General features: G+C 39.1%; 1 long non-coding RNA gene across 1 annotated transcript; it reads left to right on the forward strand.

The window, feature by feature from the left end:
* Positions 1-1,852: 1,852 nt before the first annotated feature.
* LOC134284622 (uncharacterized) lies at positions 1,853-7,412 on the forward strand. Its single transcript, XR_009995843.1, has 2 exons — positions 1,853-2,707; positions 7,277-7,412. It is a non-coding gene; the product is annotated as an uncharacterized LOC134284622 (long non-coding RNA).
* Positions 7,413-8,982: the final 1,570 nt, after the last annotated feature.

The raw sequence follows: 8,982 nt of genomic DNA on the forward strand, positions 1-8,982 counted from the left end.
TCACATGAAACTCTTTGCTTCTTCATACGACGCTCGACCCACTTTTGGAATAAACTGTACAGTAATTTTTCGCCTGGATTTGGGAATATACACTCTAGCAAAACTAAAAACAAGTAGTTTTTTAAAAACATGTTTGAAATAATGAAATCCCTTCTGAAGCAAAATAGTATAAATCTCATCTTCCCCAGGAGATTTGAAAGGAGCAACATTATGTAGTGCCCACTCAATCGATTCTATTGTTATGATACTCCGAACCGAAGCTAAAGAATCATAACTACAAGAAAAGACATCAGCTTCATGCGAAGATGTAATATCCACTCAGCCGGGGAAGTGTGTACTGAATAAATATTCTAAAACTTCCTCATCAGAGGAAGTGAAGTCGCCATTTAGCAAACGAAGTTCGTTCACGTAGATTTCGCAAGGATTTTGTTCAACCGACTGTCTTTATTCACTCTGGGAACATTTGTACAAAGTTTTTTTTTTCCAGCCGAATCGTTCAGCAGACCGAAGAGCCGAACCTCGTCTGTTCTAACTCTTCCTATATTGTTTCCTAAGATAAGAGTTCCACCAAAGGATTCCTCTTGTGGTCTTCACAGACCGCAGAGAACAAGCTTCCATGATCAGGGCCGTAGTAGTACCAACGGCATCATCTAAATCACTTGAAGTGTCAATATACCGCGGGTATTCTTGAAATTTGGCCGCAACCAAATCGGGTAACGAGATCCCAGTTGATTGTCCCGATATTCCTAAAACGCAAAGTCTGCGAATTAACATTCAAGTTTAAAAAAAAAGATGTAGCGATGGTCGGATAGAGATTTTTCCTCTGAAACACGCAATTTTTTTATCCTGTGACTAATTCTGCTAGAGCAAAGCGTTATGTCTAACACTTCCTCTCTAGTAGATATCGTGAAGGTTCGGCGGTTGCCTATGAAGCAACCAAGATCTGTACAATTTAAGTATTCCATTAAGTATTTCATTGTCTTAAGTATTGCACATTGTCTGAGCTGCCCCAGATGATATGGTGAGCATTAGCATCACTGCCAACAACACTAGTTTACAAAATAAAACAAAAGTTGTGAACTTCTGTCAACGACCAAAAGCACAATTTAGCGCTGATTTCGAAACCGCACTCAAAAAATTTTGAGTAGAACAGTTTGTGAGATTTAGCTCAATATCGAGTTTTACAATTTTTTAAAATATGGAATTTATTAAAATCCAAAAATCTTGCGTTTTGTTCAACCAATCTTAAATCTTTTTCCATAAATTAAAAGCTGAATATATGTAATACCATTCAATCATCTGAATGCAGGTCTCGTCAGATTGATGAAATTCAAGATATTGTCAAGTTTTTGGTACGATCTCCTTAAATTTTAGCAAAATTTCAATTTTTTTTTTTGTGAAAATGTAATTTTTTCAATAAGAAAAAAAAAACAATTTAAAAAATATTTCTCAACGTTTATTTGACATATCATATGTAGGCGAGTTACAGTAAACAATTCAGCTCAATCAATGCTCCGATTACGAGCGTCTTTGCTTAAAAATAGAACAAAAATCAATTTCAAATCATTAACCTTGCATGGAAAGTCGGAAAAAAATCCGCTCTACTGTATTTTTTTTCTTTCGCGTTTTCGAACTCAAGGCATGATTCTACACCAAAAATGATCATCAGCTTACCGAGTTCAAAAATGCTGTAAACTAGTGCAATCAGCGGAAGGCCTTTTGAAGTGCAGTATGCGATGACTTGTTTGAAAGCATCCGTAGGGAACAGTTCATCATGCAGTAAATAAACCGAACAATATATGTGTTTCCTGTTGAGTTTTCCAATGGATACATCAATTGTGATAGCACATATATAGTTATGGACATCCCTAGGCTCTACCCACGATGTTCAGGTATCCGCCTATCGTGGACTAGATGCTGACAAAGCAGTATCACCCTTGGAGACACTGAGCATAACCCCCATACCAGAATACCCTTTGGACTCCGAGCATATTGATGACACGATAAATCGATACCGGCGCACAGTAACACCGACCATCCAACGCAACCCAGAACAACCAGGCCAGTTGCCATCCGGTGAACTTTTGCTGACATCGAGAAAGCATCGAACTCAATCGGAGGACACAGGTGTGCCCTCGGTCTGGTCTGGCTCGATCAGTCAGTTGGAAGTGAACGTTTGAATCGATAGGTCTAATAGAAACGAAGTAGTCAGTTGAAAGCCCTTCTGGCCCAGAATAAGTGTTAGGAAGTGTGAAATGTAAAATTATAAACAAGAACATAATAAAAGTGATGGGATTAGTGTAAATTTGAAACAAGTAGTTTTTTAAAAACCCTAATGTGAAGTCCCGTCCATTTTTGGCGCAGTCGTACGGAACACTCTACGTGCAGTGCTAGTTTTTGGAAGACAATCTAGTGACAAAACCCGATCCGTGGTAATTGGACAGTAGTGCGAAAACCGAAAATTAGTGTCGAATTGACGACATCGGACGTGCCGGTAACCAAGGACTAAAAGTGTAACTGACTTGCGCAGGATTCAGCATTAAGTAGACGCTTAGCCCAACCCGTGGCGAAGCAAGAAACTAGTGACTATCTCCAGCGATCATCAGGAACCAGGCTCTTGGAAACCATCCCTCAACCCGTAGGTGATTTGCGCCGCCCGACACGAAAACTGCATCGGTGGGTTTCAACCCTTTAAGAGTGTCGAACCGTGAGTAAACAACTTTTCTTTTCCCAACCTCTCTATCATTTTGTATGCGTAGATTTAATCCCGTTCCTAAAGTTAAGCCTCTCAGGTACCACGAAAGAAACATGGAACAAGTTAATTTACAGGCAATATTTGACCAAATACAAAACTTGGAGCACAGACTTGGTGCTCTTCAAGTCGAAAACAATAATTTACAGCAGCAACAGCAACAGTTGCAACAACAGCGGCAAGCCCCCGTCGTGGAGGACCGTCGCACGGACTTCTTTCGAATTCCAGACCCCATAAGAATGATCCCATCATTCGACGGGAATAAAAGACAGCTCAGTCATTGGCTTGATACAGCAAGACGAGCTTTGAATTTATGCCGACCACACGTCGCACCGGACTTATTTGCCGTGTACGAACAGGCGGTGATTAACAAGATCGAGGGCAAAGCCCGCGATATGATATGTGTAAACGGAAACCCCACTACCTTCGACGAAGTAGCGGAAATCCTACAAAGTGTCTACGGTGATCGCAATAATATTGCTACATACCAGACACAATTATGGTCACTTAAAATGACCGAATCATTACATATTTACTATAAGAAAACAAAGGAAATAATGGTTAATATGAAGTCTTTGGCAAAGCAGAATCCAACTTATGCAAACCATTGGGACGCTATTAATCATTTCCTTGAACAAGAATGTTTAGCAGCATTTATTAACGGCCTTAGTAAACCCTACTTTGGGTATGCTCAAACAGCACAACCCAGCGATTTGGAGAATGCATACGCATTCCTGTGTCGGTTCCAAAACGCTGAGAAGACGAAGTCCCACACACAAGCTGCATTCGACCAACAGCCCCATGGTAGCAAAAATTTCAAATCTTCCAATAAACCATTTAGCAAGCAATCGGACACCCCATCTACACGACACAAACCGCTATCCGACAGACAGAAAATGACACCCATGGAAGTAGACCCGTCGTTACGTTCCAGAGTTTACAATCATGACGCTGAACAGAAAAACGACGACGATACACATGACACACATAGCGAAGACGATAGTGAAGACGAAGTCAGTGAACAAAGTGTAAATTTTCAGATAGGCCTCGATCCGAGATCGCCGACTTAAATGCAATCAACGGACTTCCCTACGTAATAATGAACATTTGTGGTAAGGACGCAAAAATACTTGTGGATAGTGGATCAAACAAAAATTTCATTTCGCCCAGCCTGATTCCAAAATCAAAACAGCTAAAATGCAAAACCCTCAAAATTTCTAATAGCTCAGGACGGCATGCGGCCGATCAAAAATTCGTCACGACAATTTTTGGCCTCAAGCAAAAAGTTACCTTCTACCTTTTAAATTTCCACAATTTTTTTGACGGAATCCTTGGATACGAAACCCTCTCCGACATCGAAGCACTGATCGACGTGAACAACCACAAAATAATCCTTCCCCACAAAACAATCCCGATGCAAATTAGGAAATTAGGCCCTTCGCAGATTACGCTGACAGAGAACTCTACGCGAATGATCAAACTACCCGTTTTACAGAATAATGGCAACGTTTACCTCCCTAACGACATACAAATTGCCAACGCTGTAATCCCTTCTGGGTTGTACCAAGCAGAAAATGGTTTTGTAAACGCTCCAATAAGAAACTTTGGCAAATCTGTCACCTTCCATTGGACAAAGCCAGCAAAAACTATTCAAGTAGCAGAAGTTAACAATATGAATTCACATCATTCTTATCAAGCGTCCCACATACCCCCTTCTGAATTGGAAACAATGATTAGAACCAAACATCTCAACAACGAAGAAAAATCTGCATTACTGAAAATCCTTTCTAAAAATTCCAAAATTTTTCATAATGATTCAGAAAAGTTGTCTTGCACTTCTGCAATTCAACATCGAATAAAAACTACGGATGATATTCCAGTTCATACCAAAACGTACCGATACCCTCATGTCCATAAAGCTGAAGTGGAGAAGCAAATCAACGAAATGTTGGAGGACGGTATTATTCAAAATTCTATTTCCCCCTGGACATCTCCAATCTGGATTGTTCCAAAAAAACTGGATGCAAGCGGAAAAAAAATGGCGTGTCGTCATAGACTACCGCAAATTAAATGAAAAGACTGTCGATGATAAATTCCCCATCCCGCGAATTGAAGAAATCCTTGACAGGCTCGGCCGTAGTACCTATTTTACTACACTGGATCTTAAATCTGGATTCCACCAGATTGAGGTACATCCAAAAGACAGGCCGAAAACTGCTTTCAGTACAGAGAAAGGGCACTTCGAATTCATTCGCATGCCCTTTGGATTAAAAAACGCGCCAGCAACTTTTCAGCGCGTAATAAACCACATTCTCGGAAATCTCATTGGAAATTGTTGCCTAGTTTACCTAGACGACATTATTATTTTTGGTAGCTCGTTACAGCACCACATCGATAACCTTAACAAAGTGCTTCAACGGCTTGCTCAAGCCAACCTTAAAATTCAATTTGACAAATGTGAATTTCTTAAACCCAATCCAAATAAAATTGAAAAAATCCTTAATTGGCCAATCCCAAAAACAACTACTCAAATCAAAGGCTTCCTAGGACTTCTTGGATACTACAGAAAATTTATTCGAGATTTTGCAAAATTAACGAAACCTTTAACCAGGTGCTTGAAAAAAGATACAAAAATTGTCCACAACGAAGAATTTATTAGTTGTTTTAATGATTGCAAACAGTTACTAACGAGCGACCCTATTCTAAAATACCCCGACTTCAATGGAAAATTCATTCTTGAAACTGACGCAAGCGACTTTGCTTTAGGAGCCGTTTTGTCTCAGAAATTCGAAGATGGCAAAGAGCATCCTGTTGCATATGCCTCTAGAACGCTGAATCAAGCAGAATGCAACTATTCTGCCACGGAAAAAGAATTGTTGGCCATTGTATGGGCAACGAAACATTTTAGACCATATATTTACGGAACCTCTTTCGAAATTCGAATCGACCACAAACCACTTGTGTGGCTCCGGCAGAAAAATGATCTGAACAGGAGACTTTTACACTGGAAACTAGCTCTCGAAGAGCTCGAATTTGAAATCAAGTATAAGAAAGGTACTCTAAACGCTAATGCAGATGCACTGTCTCGTATTAACCCTGAGGATAAAACAGAAGTAAACGCCAACTCTACCTCCAGCGATGACATGACACAACACTCCGCGGACACTGACGATAACGACTTCATCCCGTCAACGGAAAGACCCCTTAACGGATTTGGAAATCAGATTGTACTTTTAGAGACAGATGAAGATAGTCGTGAATCCTTGACCCCATTTAAAAACTTCCACAGAATAACTATAAAGAAGGTACATTTTGGTCCAGCAGCCCTGATCAATATTCTTAAGGAATACGCTTCGACGAAATGCGCTACCGGTCTTTATTGTAGCGAAAGTATCCTTAATAGGCTGCAAACTATTTATAAAACTTACTTTTCAAGAGCAAAATCATTAAAAATTTTCTGGACACAAAGATTGTTAGAAGACGTAACAGATGAGCTTGAACAGGACCTGATCATCGAACGGCAACACAACGCGAACCACAGAGGTATCATTGAGACAAAGGCACACATCTCAAGAAGGTACTTTTTCCCAGGAATGAAGAGCAAAATTTCAAAGTTTATCAACATCTGCAAACTTTGTCAAAAGGCTAAGTATGAAAGGCGACCATATAAACAAAAATTCCAATTAACAGCAACACCATCCAGGCCGTTGCAAATTGTTCATATGGATATATTCATAATCAGAAATAGAAATTACCTAACACTTTGTGATAAGTTCTCCAGACTAACAATGGCTATCCCAATTAAAACACGGAATACTATACACATTCTAAGAGCACTAACCCACTTCTTCGCTAACGTTGGAAAACCTTCCTTTCTCGTCATGGATCAGGAAGCATCATTTACCTCAACAACAGTTAAAGAATTCCTTGAGGAAAACGATGTAGAGTACCATTATACGAGTGTTGGACAATCCTCTTCGAATGGTACTGTGGAAATCGTCCATAGGACTATTAGAGAATTGCACAACATCTTAAGTATGAAGGATTCAACTAAAGATTTGTCCGAAACGGCAAAAATTAATCTTGCAGTTTCCATATATAATGACTCAATACACTCTCAAACAAAGTTAACTCCAAAAGAGTTATTTTTTGGCTTCAGAAACGAGGACCCTGTCCCCGAAGATCTCGATGAAAGAATAAGACTGAAGGAGGAATTTTACAGGATTTTGTCTCAAAAACAATTAGAGAAAAAACGTTCAGACTTAGAAAAACTGAACATAAACAGAGAAGATCCTGAAAACTTCCTTCCAAATGAAACGGTCTTCGAAAGAAAAAGGAATAACTTTAAGCACCAAGAGAGGTATAGAGAAATACAAGTCAAAGATAATTTAGAGTCAAATATAATCGACGAGAATGGGAGAAAAATCCACAAAACAAAATTAAAACGTAAACGTAAAACTTAATTTCGACGTAGAACTAATTGCACCTTTTTGTCTTCTTTCCCTTCTTCTCCTGTCATTTCAGCTCGAAGATGACACACAAACACCCGATACTTTTTTGTCTTACAATTATGATGTTTTTCAATCCTATTTACTCTGCTTACTTGGAAATCCTTGAACTTAATGAAAATCCCGGTATAGTTGCGTTCAAGACTAATTCAGTCTTTATAAAAGAAGGATCTCACACACTATTCCATAGATTTAATTTATTTTCCTTCACCGTCGTTCTCAAGCAGTATGAATCCATTATTTTGAACATTGAAGAAAACCCAAAGATAGCAGAACTAGTTAAAATTCTTAAACAAAAGCAGAGTCAGGCTTATTTTATCCTTGAAAATTTAACCGCTAGAAGTAGAAAAACAAAACGATCTCTTAATTTTCTTGGGTCTACCTTAAAAATGATTACAGGGAATCTCGATAATGAAGATTTGTTAAAAATAGAAAACCAACTTGAAATTCTTAAAAATTCAAATAACCTTTTAGTAACAGAGAATAATGAACAAATTCAAATTAATAAATTGTTTGAGGAAAGGATTAACAATATTACTAAACAAGCTTATAGACAGTCTAGGGAAATAGATAGCATCATTAAACAGACAAGACTGAGCTTAGACAGACCTGTCGAATGGGAACATCTCCTGCACCTACATAACATCATCTTCAACATCGACATGATCAACCAGCAGCTGTCTACAATTTTCGAGGCCATTCAGTTGTCCAAGTTGGGTTTAATTTCAAAGGCTTTCTTACAATCATCAGAGCTAGAATTTGCAACGAATCTGTTGGAGTCACAAGGCGTTGTGATTAACAGCTATGACCAAGTTTATGAGTTTTTGGAACCCATAGCATTCCACAATAACTCAGACATAATCCTACTCATAAAAATTCCTAAATTCAGGCAAGGAGAATTTGTGCAACTCCAAATAGAAGCCATTCCACGACAGTTTAAAATCATACCGATAAATGCAACAAAAGCCATTGTTGGTAACAATGAGTCTTACCTAATTTCCCATCCATGCATGAACATCGAGCATAGCATCATCTGCGACGTCCAGAACTTGTATAACACTTCAAATGACGGATGCTTACATGAGTTACTAAGAGGAAATACGGGTAACTGTACCTTCATTAGATCTCCAATGAAACCTGACACAAAGGAAATCGAGAATCTCGGACTGTTAGTTAAAAACTCTGTTGATCCGACTTCGATGCAAAACAGTTGTGGATATGGTCCGAGGAATTTAACAGGAACGTTTCTCATATCATTTAGAGATTGTTCCATCACCCTCAACGGAAAAACCTTTACCAGCAAAACATTCAGAGGAGAATCCAGACCTGTCATCTTACCCCTACATTCAGTTAGCGTAGATGAGTCACAGACAGAACCAGAATCCATTGACTATATGGAACAACTGCACATTAGGAATCGTCATAAGCTGGAGCACTTAGAAACAGCAAACAAAAGGACTAAAGTGCTCAACATAGTAGGAATAGTTCTCATCACATGCTTCGTAGCAGTAATTTTCGCTTTTCTTACGAGAGAAGTTCGTAAACTCAAAATGAAGCTGACAATACGGATCCCTGCAAACAATGCGTTGGAAAGCTCTCAAACAATATTGAACCGAGACGGTTCAAACTAAGGCGGGGGAAGTTATGGACATCCCTAGGCTCTACCCACGATGTTCAGGTATCCGCCTATCGTGGACTAGATGCTGACAAAGCAGTATCACC

Source organism: Aedes albopictus, unplaced genomic scaffold (assembly GCF_035046485.1).
Source record: "Aedes albopictus strain Foshan unplaced genomic scaffold, AalbF5 HiC_scaffold_343, whole genome shotgun sequence".
NCBI lineage: Eukaryota > Metazoa > Arthropoda > Insecta > Diptera > Culicidae > Aedes > Aedes albopictus.